Source organism: Rhinatrema bivittatum, chromosome 6 (assembly GCF_901001135.1).
Source record: "Rhinatrema bivittatum chromosome 6, aRhiBiv1.1, whole genome shotgun sequence".
NCBI classification, from domain to species: Eukaryota; Metazoa; Chordata; class Amphibia; order Gymnophiona; family Rhinatrematidae; genus Rhinatrema; species Rhinatrema bivittatum.
In genome coordinates, this window is record NC_042620.1 from 235,242,703 (window position 1) to 235,256,448 (window position 13,746).

Consider the following 13,746-nt stretch of genomic DNA (forward strand, 5'->3'; position numbering starts at 1 on the left):
GTACCAGGAGACAGGAACAGGGCCCCCGAGGAGCTGGTACCCGAGAGTGTCTCACGCCAGGAAGAACTGGAACCAGGAACTGACCTCCGTAGAGAGATCCGTAGGATTCAGCAAGGAAGGAACTCGTTGCCAAGTTGATTAGGGCCAGGCCCCGATGGAGCTTAAGAGTCCAGGGTTAGTGATGTCATCACGGGGAGACGCCCCTGAGGGTCCCGCCCTGGCATCCCTATCAGGGGCCATGTAGCACGTGTGCCTAGGGAGGCCCAGAGGAGACATGGCGGTCGGCGGCGTCCTCGTCGCTCTGGGGAGTCCCTGACTGGAGCAATGAGCTACGGAAGTGGCTGGCCACAGCCGCGAGTTTCCCCAAGGGAGAGAGAGAGGCAGAACATGCAGTGAGTAATAGCAGTCACAGCCGTCTGCGACCAAGAGTCGTAACAGTCAGTGCTAATGGTAACACCTTATAAATGAGCCCCAGACTATTCTATACAAGAGCAATCAACAATGCCAGTATAGAGCTATAGCAATCAATATAACTGCATTAGGTGCCAGCAATACTGGGATCCCGAGTGGGCCCACTGTGAATTGCAGTAAGATATAGCTCCGAAGGCAACTTGCATCACTGTTGTGTTGCTTTCGCTCTGCCAGGGACTTAAAAAGAAATGCTTTCTTTGCACTGCCACCTCATCTTGCAAAAAGATAGCTGCTTGTTTTACCACCCATAAGCAGGAAAGAATAGCAGTATTTAATGCCCTGGGGGGGGGGGGGGGGGTGTCTGGTTCCCAACCTATGCTTGATTCTAATACATCTTGAATGGTGCAGCTCTGCACAGCTTTCAGATGAATCTTATGTTATGAAAACATTGAACATGACAACCTTGATTTTTAGACTTTTCTAGTAAGTTTTTTTTTTACTTTTTTATATACATTGTTAATTTTGTAAATTTGCATGCAATGCAGGAATTTGTGTAAAATCATGCATAATAAAAATTGTTTTTGCAGCTTTTGAATTTTGGGCTATTTTGGGGATACATTTGGTGATTGATTGGGCTCTAAAAAGTATTGGCATCTAGCAACCTTTACTAAGCGATTGTTTACATTTTGTTATTATTAAGTCAGCCCAATAAAAAAAGTTACTATCTTCGGCAATTTATTTGCTAAACTTTATGTATTTAAAAATTGCTACTGAGGGCAAGTGGCAAGGTATTTTTGATAAGCTAAATGTGCTATCCCTTATAAGGCACTGGCAGCAAGCGCCTACAATAGGGGTACAGAAAATTTCTCCCACACAATATAGCAACAGCATCAGCAGCTCTCTAACAACAGCACACCTAGCGCGCGAACAGCTCCCGCCGCCTAAGTGGGTCGTCTCACGTCACGTGACTACTCGCCTCAACTGCCCCACCCCCTGCCACCCATTCTGCACACGCGCACTGGACCATGTTTCTTATTTTTATTTTAGTTCTTTTTCGTGCTCGCGCGTGAGGTGAGCCGAGAGGTAAAGAATGAAGCATCGTAAAGAGTGCGAGCCGTTTTTCAGAGAGCTAGCATACGACTAGCTAACAAGTCGAGTGCGTGAGCCAGGGGACCGGGCGGTTGGAGAAGGAGCTCGCGCCTGACTGCACGGAGAGAGAACGAGCTTGGGAACCTGCGAGCCAGGTCCGGGATTTTGGGGGGGGGGGGTGGTTAGTGGGAGGTAAGGCTCCGTTGCTATCTTATTTTTTTTTTTAACTCGCTTACTGAAATATAACCGATGTGTGCGAAACCAAAAGAAAGAAAGAAAGAAAAGCCGAACCTGACGTGGCACCCTTTTATTTGCGTTGTTAAGTCCCTCTGTCCCGGCCCGCGGCTATAGCTTTCCTGCTGCTGCTGCGCCGTTAGCTTTTGTTTTGAATTGTGTGGTTCCGGTGTATTGCTGATGGCTGATCTCTCCCTGTGTGTGTGTGTGTATGCGGCCGGGCTCAGCGCTGTGCTTGCGCGTGTTTTCCTTTGAAGCGCGGCTTTTCCTTTGTTGAACCGGGCAGTGAGTAGCGGCTCTGTTTCTATCTGTGTTCTCTCTGCCCTGTGACGGGAAAATTAGATTCTCCCCACTTGTAATCTAGTGTGAGCCGCCGAATACACCCCCACCCGAGAGCACCGTCCATATATAGACCCCTGCACGCCCAAGGAGACAATGGTCCCAACTGGGTGGGTTGTTCTTTAAATAAGGTCTATATCGAAAGAAATCGTACCGTTGCCCTCTCCATCCTCTTGAGTGGAGTCTTTTCCTTGCAATAAACACCTTTCGTTCTTAAATGCTGCACTGGAGGACGTTCCTGATGACCTCTTGTATTGCTTGTTGACTTTGTGTTACTGTGCTAAAGTTGTCTCAACAAATAACTAACCTTTTATTTTATCCTGGTAACAAGATAAATGAGTTTAGTTGCCTGTAGTTATTTTCCCATAAGCACCTGCCCCCACATTACCAACATCTAACAATTCAGAAGGGCAAAATTATCCAGAAATTAGTGGTTCATTAGCAGAGTTGTGTGGTGAAAGCTTATAAAATATTGTATGTACCCACATTAGTCCACAAACTTTCAAGAGGTCTAATAGGTGAACTTTTCATTTTTATTATAACACCCTATTTATGAAAGATATTTGACATATAATAGGGCCAAAGCTCTGGAACTCTGCCTAAGGCAGGGGTCGGGAACCTTTTTGGTTGAGAGAGCCATGAATGCCACATATTTTAAAATGTAATTCCGTGAGAGCCATACAAAACCTACCAAATTAATTTACTACAACCCCCCACCCTCCTGCCCCCCCCTGCCAAAAGTCCCTGGTGGTCCAGCGGGGGTCCAGGGCTCGCAGACAAATCTTTATTAAAAAAGTAAAAATCTAACAAAACCCCCCACCCTCCTAACCAGTTCTCGTATAAAATTGTATTTTATACGAGAACTGTGCACACATGGACGCACGCGTGGACTTTTCAAAGCTGACCCCTGAGGGTTTTACTAAAATGGAAAATGTAAAGAAGTTTGATACAACTTTCTCAAACTGTGTGGACAAGCATATCATCAATTTGTTGAGTTAAATATTTTAACTCACTCTATTGCCTCTCTGCAAAGTAAGATTTATCATATCCTTTCAGCCTTTTATTGCAATATACATTAAATCCCTTTAAGCAAAATGTTATATTTTATTTATTTAGCTATTTTATATATCCTCCATGTATAGATGACAATGGTTTACAAAGTGACATTCATAGTTATAACTCAAACAATTGGTTATTGGCAGGCATTATCAAGTGAAATTTTCTAGTATTTTAATTGATCTAGTGCATAAGACTAAGGGTACAGGTAACTGACATGAAATAATTTTCATATGTTAGTGATCTGTTTTCAGTCTTGCATTCTCTCATTTGATTTATTCTTCATAATTTGATCATCTTTTTGATTACTGGCAGCCGACGGCCCTTTGCCCTTACTATGTCACAGGGGCTACCGCCGCCATTGGTCGACCCCAGTGACATAGTGAGGGTAAAGGGCCGTCGGCGCCATTTTGACTTCTGGCAGCCGACAGCCCAAGTCCAGGAGATCGCTCCCGGACTGCTCCTGGACCCCCGCTGGACTTCCAGGGACTTTTTGGCAGGTCAGGAGGGTGGGGGTTTTTGTTAAGATTTTTACTTTTTTATTAAAGATTTGTCTGTGAGCCAGATGCAGCCATCAAAAGGGCCACATCTGGCTCGCGAGCCATAGGTTCCCGACCCCTGGCCTAAGGCATTACATATTTTACCAGACAGAAATGTAAAGGTGAATTAAAAACATGGCTATTCAAAAATGCTTACAATTTAATATAAAACATCAGAACTACAAAAACAAGAATGACAAAAGATGATCAAATTATGAAGAATAAATCAAATGAGAGAATGCAAGACTGAAAACAGATCACTAACATATGAAAATTATCATTTCATGTCAGTTACCTGTACCCTTAGTCTTATGCACTAGATCAATTAAAATACTAGAAAATTGGGGGAACCACGTGACCGATGAGCGAGTAACACGTCCTCTTACCTCGCTCCCGGGGCCCGCTCCAAAACTCGGCAAACCGGACTCTTGAATCGCATCGGACAGCCTCACCAAACCCACCCGTGGCTTCCCAAAACCTTATTGTGGACTTTTTCGAAAGCGGCGGGGACACCATGGCCAGTAAAACCCTGCGAGAAAAGAAAGTGTGCGGCAAGCCGACTGACTCCAAGATGGCGGACGGCCCGCCGAGCCCGAGACCGGCGGCAGAGAACCAGACCGCGCTGGTAGAGGAGGTCTCCCGGGCAGTCGCGGCGGCGCTTGAAGGTAAATTTGTGGAGCTCTCACAGCAGATTGCCGCTGGGAATGAAACTTTAGCGGCTATCAAACAACAGGTGGAAGATACGCAACACCGGGTGGCGGCAGTTGAAGGGGAAACCCAGGCTCTGAACCAGCAACAGGAGCATTTAGCGAAACACGTGGATACGTTAGAAGCTAAAATCGACGATTTGGAAAACAGGGCGCGGAGAAGTAACCTTCGGTTTGTCGGTTTCCCCGAGAATGTCAGTGACGTGGAGCTCATGCGCCTTTTGGAAAATTGGTTTCCCAAGGAACTGGGCCTAATGCACCTGGTGGGGCAATGTGCGGTGGAGAGGGCCCATCGCCTGGGGGCCAGAGTACCCAATACCCCCAGACCGAGGGTGGCAATAGCTAAATTCCTTAATTTTGCTCACAAGGCCGCTGTGCTTCAGGCTTACAGGAAGACTGCCTCGCTATCCTATGAGGGGCAACGCATTCTGATTTTCCAGGATTACTCTACGCAGGTGTCACTAAAGAGGAAGGAGTACTCCCCTATTTGTGCGGAGCTTCACAAGCGTCAAGTTCGCTTTAATTTGCAATACCCGGCCAAACTGAGAGTGGAACATCAGGGATCCTGGAGGGTTTTGGACTCAGTATCTGCAGCGCAAGATTTCCTGAATAACCTGCAAAATCTGTGAATCGGGCATATGACAGCTTTGGACTGAGTTCTGGATCATGCAAAGACGAGTTTAAGTATTAAGTCTTTGAGTTAAGGTTATGCAATATCAGCTTTTCTTTTTCAGGAGTGTGGTTTAAATCTATTGATTGCATTGTTTACAGGGAGCGGAGCCCCGGACCGGCTCACAATGTGGTTCTTCATCCTCCTTTTTTTACAGGAGGTAGAAAGATGTGGAGTCATACAATCTGGCAAGGAACACTGGATTGGTGACGGGGGAAGGGGGGGGGAGGGAGATGGGGAGCAGATCCAATATTCCTGTAGGGGGGGGAGGGATGGGTGGATTAAGGTTGTGGGCGCAGATTGTTTGCTATGCATGGTATTGTCTTGGGGGTCATGGGAACCTGGGGCTGGGATCCCTAGGCTGGGGGGGATTCTGGCGCACTCACAGTTTTAATATGCTGTTCAATCGAAGCTTCTGGATAAAATATGGCTGAGTTGACCAGGATTATTTCCTGGAATGTTGCAGAGCTGAGTTCCCCTATAAAGAGGGCAAAGGTACTCGCATCATTGAGACGCCATAAAGCTAAAATCACATGTTTACAGGAGACTCATTTAAGCAGGAAAGAACATGAAAAGTTAGCCAGAGAATGGGTAGACAAAGTATTTCACTCTCCGGCAGTGGGACGTAAGAGGGGGGTTGCAATTCTGATTGGCAAGGGAGTGGCCTATGACCACATTTCTACTTACACTGACTCTGATGGCCGCTTTGTTCTTATCACAGGCAAGCTCTATGGTGAATTGGTTACTATAGCTAGTGTTTATGCTCCCAATGTTTATTCCCACAGTTTCTTTGAAACACTGATGCATGAAATCACTCATCGGGCGTTGGGTGTCTTATACCTAGCAGGGGATTTAAACTGTGTAGCTGATCCCACTATAGACAGAAACTCTCAAACTGTGATACACCCCACAGGGAGAAAGAAGGGGGTCTCCTACCTATGCACTCATTTACGGCTCATCGACGCCTGGAGAGTCTTACACCCAGAAGACAGATCTTATACACATATTGCCAGGGCGCACGATTCTATGTCGCGCATTGACTATTTACTGACCAGTAGTAACAATCTCGTAAACATTAGTGGGGCAGAGATCGGCCCGGAAGAGTGTTCAGATCACGCGATGATCTGGTTGGAGGTCAAGAGACACGTCACTTCTAGTGTCTCCCAAAGGTGGAGATTTCCGGGGCACTTAACAGGGGACATTGAATTTCAAACTTATCTTAAGGAGAAATGGCGGGAGTATACGGAGCATAACCACATGGCCAAGGACACACCGCTGCTTTATTGGGAAGCCGGAAAGGCGGTTTTGAGGGGGGAAATAATCGCTTTCCAAATTAGGAGGAACAAACTTCTTAATCGAAAGATCCTCGATTTAGAGCGGACATTTAGACGGGTCAAGGCAGGCTACATAGCACACCCCAATAAGGTCACCCGACAAGCTTACAGGGAAGCTTTAGCGGCTCTCAACTGTCACCTACACCAAAGAACGACGAGGGCTTTACTCACTACTGCCCATAGGCTCTATAGGTATGGGAATCGGACGGGCAAACTCTTGGCCAATTTGGTGAGGGTTAAACGGGGTCACAACTATATTGAAGCCTTGACTGATAGCGCAGGTAACAAAAGGACATCGTCGGCAGAGATTTGCAAAATTCTGCGGTCTTTTTATGTCCAACTGTATTCCGAAGAAAGGGAATCCGGGGCGCCGGAAGCGGAGGAGTCCTTCTTCCACTCCCTAACGTTGCCCAAGGTAGCACCAGACCAATTGGCCAAGTTGAATAGTCCGATAACCGTCTCTGAAATTTTGGAGGGTATTCGGTCAAGTGCCTTACACAAGGCACCGGGGCCAGATGGCTATAACGCAAATTTTTATAAAATCTTGAAGATAGAACTGTCCGGCCCTCTCCTAGATTACTACCAGATGGCCCAACGGGAGGGTGCATTTCCTCAACATGCTAAACGAGCCTTTATCACTTTCCTGCCGAAGGGCGGCAAGGATCCCACCTCCCCGGCTTCTTACCGTCCAATTTCATTGTTAAACTATGATATCAAGCTATACGCCAAGATCCGGGCCAATCGGATGAATACCATTTTACCTAGCCTTGTCTCGCAGACTCAAGTGGGCTTTGTCCTAGGGCGCGCGGCCAGTAGACATTTAACCAAATTATGGACAGCCTTGGCCTATTGTAAACATACTCAGACGCAGGCCGTGGTGGTGGGATTCGATGCTGAGAAAGCATTCAATAGGGTTTCCTGGCCCTATTTGTTTTCTGTCCTACAACGATATGGTTTTGATGATACTTTTATTCACAGTATAGCGCTGCTATATCAACACCCTTGTTCAGCCATACTTGCCAATGGGGGAGTCTCGGAGGACTTTGAATTACAACGTGGCACGAGACAGGGCTGCCCTTTGTCCCCACTGTTATATATCCTTTCTATTGACCCCTTATTACGGAAAATTGATGAATCTAGAGATATCCATGGTTTTACCAGGGGCGGGGAGACCTTTAAGGTAGCTGCTTTTGCGGACGACGTCTTAGTATTTTTATTGCATCCGGTGCGCTCTCTCCAGGGGGTAATGGCCTTACAAGCTCAATTTGGTTTATTCTCCGGCCTCAAGATCAATAAGGATAAATCAGAGGCTTTGGATGTTATTGGATCTTTGAAGGGGAGCTGGCCCGGTGTTTTTCCTCTGAAATGGGTGGCGAAAGAAATGCGATACTTGGGAGTCCTTATTCCAGTGGACTGTGCCTCCTTATATGACAGTAATGTCTTGCCATTATTACATAAAACAAAACAGAGGTTGAAGGAGTGGACCTCCTTGCCTCTATCGCTTAATGGCAGAATTCAGTTGTTCAAAATGGTGGAATTTCCACGATGGCTCTATGTATTACAAATGTTGCCTCTTCAGCTCCGCAAGGGCCATCTGGTTGATTTGGAAAAAGCCTTGAGTCGATATCTCTGGCGAGACAAGAGGGCGCGTATATCCCTGGCCAAATTACAGCTCCCCTGGGGAAAGGGGGGAATGGGGTGTCCTGATCTGGGACTTTATAATAGAGCTTGCCTTCTTAGGCATGTCCATGAGTGGCTTACATCTAAGGAACAATTCTCTCCTGTACGTTTTTTGGGTGGCTGGTGCGCTCCTTTTAGGTTGGGAAATTTACTACATGTCTCGCCCACTATGCTGCCAGGTTACATTCACGCTAACCCCATAGTGTCTGCATGTCGGTCTGCCTGGAAATGGCTGTGCCGTCGCCTTAGTATAGTTTGGACCGCTTCCCCATATTTGTCCATAGTGGGCCACCCCCGGTTCACACCTGGGGTGGAGAATGCAGCTTTTCTTACCTGGGCCTCACTTGGCCTATGTTGCTTCGGACAATTGGTACATTTAGTAGGGGAGATACGACAGATTAAGTCCTTTGAGACTCTCCGAGATGACTTTCATCTCCCTTGCCAATCCTTTTTTGCGTATCTGCAAGTTAGACATTTTATCGAACAGGAGGTCCTCCCTTACTGGGATTCGCTTATATCCGACGGGGTTCACAAATTTTTTGTTCCTCCACCAGGGAAAGCACTCTCGTGTGCGGTGATTGCCCGAGGGCTTATAGAGGGCAGGAGACTTTCAGTATTACCTACTCTAGGAGACCAATGGACTAGGGAATTGGGAGTCCCTATCTCCCCAAAAATTTTAGCACAGTGCTTTCAGGGGTGTATGGGCGTGTCGGAACATATGTTGCATAAGGAGTCTTTATTTAAATTCTACCACAGGCTATATAAACCCACCACGTGGGCATTTAAGCTAAAATTGTTACCTTCTGACAAATGTACTAAGTGTAATAAGTCTGGAACGTTATCACACCTGTTTTGGGATTGCGTACAGATATCCTCCTTTTGGGGTGAAATATGCGGTATTGCATCTAGATGGCTGCACGCTGCGATTCCATTGGATCCTTTACTTTGCTTGTTTGCGCAGAGAGACAATATACCCCTAAACCTATCTAACTATTATTACAAAAGATGTTTTTGATAGTTATCAAATCTATTCTGGAACATTGGACAGTACCTGAGGTCCCAACTGCCATGTATTGGAAACTCCGTCTTCACCGTATGGCGACTTTTGAACTCTTAACTGCCCGTCGGACCTCTTCTAAGGCACATGCCCATGGCATGTCGGTTTGGAGACCATACCTGATGTCACTTAGTACTACTGCCAGGAACAATCTGTTGGCTCTGCGATGATTCTCCAATGGCGTTGCTTACCTTTCTGCTGGGGACCTATGGCTCACTGTGTCTGTGCTTTCCTATAACCTTGATCTGAGGGGAGGGAAAGGGGGGTGGGGGATTATCCCTTTGTTTAATTCTTGTGTTTACTGATAGTATTGTATTTGCACCACTGCCAATGTTAGGTGTTTACTGTTGTGCTTTTGGTTGTGTGCGTTTTTTCGCTGTACACAAGTTAAAATGCAAAAATAAGGATTTTAAAAAAAAAAAAAATACTAGAAAATTTCACTTGATAATGCCTGCCAATAACCAATTGTTTGTTTGAGTTATAACTATGAATGTCACTTTGTAAACCATTGTCATCTATACATGGAGGATATATAAAATAGCTAAATAAATAAAATATAACATTTTGCTTAAAGGGATTTAATTTATATTGCAATACAAGGCTGAAATGATATGATAAATCTTACTTTGCAGAGAGGCAATAGAGTGAGTTAAAATAAATATTTAACTCAACAAATTGATATGCTTGTCCACACAGTTTGAGAAAGTTGTATCAAACTTCTTTACATTTTCCATTTTAGTAAAACCCTCAGGGGTCGGCTTTGAAAAGTCCGCGCGTGAGTCCATGTGTGCACAGTTCTTGTATAAAATACAATTCCTGTGCACACATACGTGCCAGAATTTAATGTCCGCGTGCAAATGTGCGGGCGGGTGTCTTCTTAGAAAGGCAATGGGGGGAGGGGATTTTAAAAAAAATGCATGGTAACGGGAGTAGGGTTTTCCCGGTTTCATATCCACTTTACCCTTCCTACCTTTCCCCTACCCTACCCTACCCTCTCCTCCCCAACCCCTATCTAACTATTAGAATTTTTTTTTTGTTTGTTTGTTTTACTTCTGCTCCAAAGGAGCACTATTAACTTCAGCCTGCTGCCGGTGCATGCTTCCCCATGGACAGGGCCTAATGGCCGCTGTCCCGGTTGGCCCCCACCCTGGCCTTGCACTTTGCAAGGGGGGTTACACGCATGGCAGGCTGTTCCTAAAATGCACTCTGCATGTGCATGGCCCAGCTACGCACGTAAACCCCCCCCCCTGGATTTTACACGTGTGGGCCTTTTAAAATTTGGGCTTTAGTGCATTTACCATCTCCAAAGACCCTACATAAATGTTAAAGTAATCTCTGCCCTTATCGATCTGCTTCACAAAATCCCAAAACAAAAGTAAGATCTCTTGACCATTGAGTTTTCATAATGTTTTTACTTGGTTTACTGCATGTCTTACTCTATAGCAAAATGCTGTTTTGCAGTGACCTGATTGGTACTAGCAAACTTAATTTTTTTAAGAGGTAGTTGAACAGGAAGGTAATGTTAGACTTATGTGATTATTATTACATTTTCACCCAGCCTGAGGATTAGATACAGGTTCTCCCACTGGAAGACTTGCATTACAGGATACTAAGAATAGAACAAAATTGAATTGTGCCAGAATTTGTGCTTTAGGGTTAAAAGTATCTTGTGAACATGGTTGTTTCTTTGTCCACAAACAGGGCTGAATTAGCCGTGGTGTGTCGGTGATGTTATCTCACAGCTCATGGTTTCTGCATGCATGTTGCTAAATGAGACCCTCAGTCTGATTTTGTTAGTTTCTTTAGGAACATGTGCCCCATCGCTTTTATTTTTTTACATTGCTTTTTTGCCTGATTCTTTGAAGCTAGAAGTTTTTGGTCTTGCTTTGCTGCAATGGCTGCCCCTCAAATACAATTTTAGTGCTATCAGAAAAAAAGTTTTAAGTGTATTCGTAATGGTTTAAGCAAGACCTAAGAAGAAGCCAGTCATCGGTAGCTTCAGGACCTGCATTTTTGAATGCCGGATATCTATCAAGGATGCCCATGAGGTTTGTTACATGAGAGGTCAAGCTGGAGGATCCAGGTGTTTGCGATCCTATAGAGGAATGACCTTTCAGAGGACTCTGTCCTTTGGTAGGTCTTAGTCCTTCATCCCTGACAATCTAGATGAGGTGCAGGCTTGGGTGGTGAATCCTCCCGTATCTCCCAATGAAGGTTTGCTGACCCACCCCCAGGAACAGAAGATGGGGATTCATTCTCTCTGTCTCTCTCATCAGAGGTGGGTCGAAATCACTTCGGATCAGTGGATCCTGGAGGAAATACAAGAAGGATATGCGATGGAGTTTCGCAATATACCTCGGGATGTGTTCATGGCATCTTCTGCAGAAAAAGCAGGCAGTGGAAGTTACATTGGCAAGGCTTCTCGTCTGAGGGCTGTGGTCCCAGTGCCCCCATTTCAAGACCATATGGAGCGATATTCCATTTATTTCGTTGTGCCAAAGAAGGGCTTGTTTCCTCTCCCATCCTAGCTCTCAAAGGTGTCAACTGTCATATGCGAGTGAAGCATTTTCACATGGAAACTTTGCGCTCAGAGGTAATGGCCATGCAGTCAGGGGAGTTTCTGACCTCTCTGGATCTGTCCAACGTGTGTATCCACATTCCCATCAGACTAGAGCATCACTGCTTTCTGCCATTCGAGGTTCTGGGATGCCTCTTTCAGTTTTGGGCCCTGCCATTTGGTATGGCCACCACTCCCAGTACCTTTTTCTATAGTAATGGTGGTAGTTGTGGCAGTGTTGAGGAGGGCATCCTAGTACTCCTATGTTTGGATGACTGCTTCGTGCCATGTCACTGGAAGAGAGCCACCTGGTGACTCGTACGGTGGATTCCCTGTTGAGGGAGCTCGGCTGGGTGACGAACCTAGCCTAGAGCAGCCTTCAGCTTACTCAGCTGCTGGAATCCCTAGGAGTTCGGTTCAACACGAAGTAGGGCAAGGGGTTCCTGCCAGAAGTTTGAATTCAGAAGTTGCTAGCTCAACTCGGTCTATTGTTTGAACATTTTGCCCCTCCGACCGCGGGTCCTTGATCTAATGGCAGTGACCCTGGCAGGGGTACTGTGGGCAAGGGCGCATATGCGTTCTCTGCAATGCGCCTTGCTTTCTCTGTGGAATCCGCAGTCTCAAGATTATTTAATTCAGCTCCACCAGCCAACGGAGGTCTCCTCCCAACAGCAGTGGTGGCTGCAAGTGGATCATCTCCGGAAGGGTGTCTCCCTAACTCCACTGGACTGGCTAGTACTGACAACAGATGTGAGTCTCCTTGATGGGGAACTCTCTGTCAGGAGTTGATGGCGTAAGGGTGCTGGAGTGCAGAAGAGTCTCTCTGGCACATCAATCAGCTGGAAGCCAAGGCAGTTCAGTAGGCATGTCTACATTTTGGCAACAGGCTGTAGGGCCAATCTGTCCTAATGTCTGACAATGCAACAACTGTGGCTTACATCACTCGGCAGGGAGGAACCAAGAGCCACCAAGTGTCGTAGGAAATGGATCAATTTCTGGTATGGACAGATATGCATCTCCAGATGATCTCAGCCTCAATCTTTGCAGGCAAGGCAACAGAAAAGAAGACTTCTTCGCAAGAAGAGTTTGGACTTAGGAGAGTGGGCATTGTCAGATGAGGCGTTTCAGCTGATTTGGGATCGCTGGGGGCCTCCTGGGCCTGGATCTGTTGGCGACTTTGCAAAATGCCACAGTTGCGTGATTTTTCATCCGCAGAAGAGATCCTCAGTCATTGGGGATTGATGCCCTAGTGCAGGTGTGGCCGGAAGATAAGATGCTGTGTGCCTTTCCTCCATGGTCCATGTTGGGCAGACTGATTCAAGGAATCAAATGCCACAGACGGATGGTGCTCTTGGTCGTTCCAGATTGGCCCAGGAGACCGTGCTATGCAGAACTACGGAGGCTCTTGATGGATTCACCTCTTCGACTTCCAGCACACAGGAACCTGTTACAGCAGGGACCTGTTTTTCACAAAGATCCGACTTGATTTTGTCTAATGGTATGACCCTTGAAAGGACTTGCTTGTTGAAATGTGAATACTCTGTGACAATGATTTCCACCTTGCTAAGAGCTAGAAAGTTCTCCACTTCCTTGGCTTATATATGGGGTTAGAGAGTTTTTGAGGTCTAGTGTGAGATTAGAGGTACTCTTCCTTCCTTGGTCAAAATTCCGCTCATGTTGGAATTTTTGCAGGATGACTTCAATATCAGCTTGACTGTCTATTCCTTGAAAGTACAGGTAGCGGCTCTTGCCTGTTTCAGGGGTCAGGTAAATGGTGGATCCTTGCCGGCTCATCCTGAGGTGACCCATTTTCTGAAAGGAGTGAACCATCTTCATCGTCCTTGCAATTTCCGGTTCCCCTATGGAATCTTAGTTTGGTCTTGGATTTTTTGGCAGGCTCTACGTTTAGACCGCTATGTACTGTGTCCTTGAGGTTGCTGACCTTGAAAACAGTGTTTTTTGTGGTAGTTTGTTCAGTGTGTAGGTTTTACAAACTGCAGGTCTTGACTTGCCAGGAGCCATTTCACCAGGTGTTTTCAGGGGGCGGTTCAGCTGAGTACTGTTCTCTCCTTT

At 46.1% G+C, this 13,746-nt stretch overlaps 1 protein-coding gene across 3 annotated transcripts in view; it reads left to right on the forward strand.

Annotated features, from left to right (window-relative positions):
- Positions 1 to 1,418: 1,418 nt before the first annotated feature.
- The window catches only part of LOC115094014 (SLAIN motif-containing protein-like), a 232,534-nt gene continuing 220,206 nt past the window's right edge, over positions 1,419 to 13,746 (forward strand). The window contains exon 1 of one of the 3 annotated variants that reach the window (XM_029606629.1): positions 1,419 to 1,655. The gene's annotated coding sequence lies outside the window, so the exon portion shown is untranslated. The remainder of the gene's footprint in view (positions 1,656 to 13,746) is intronic. The other 2 variants (XM_029606627.1, XM_029606628.1) reach the window with 2 other exon arrangements.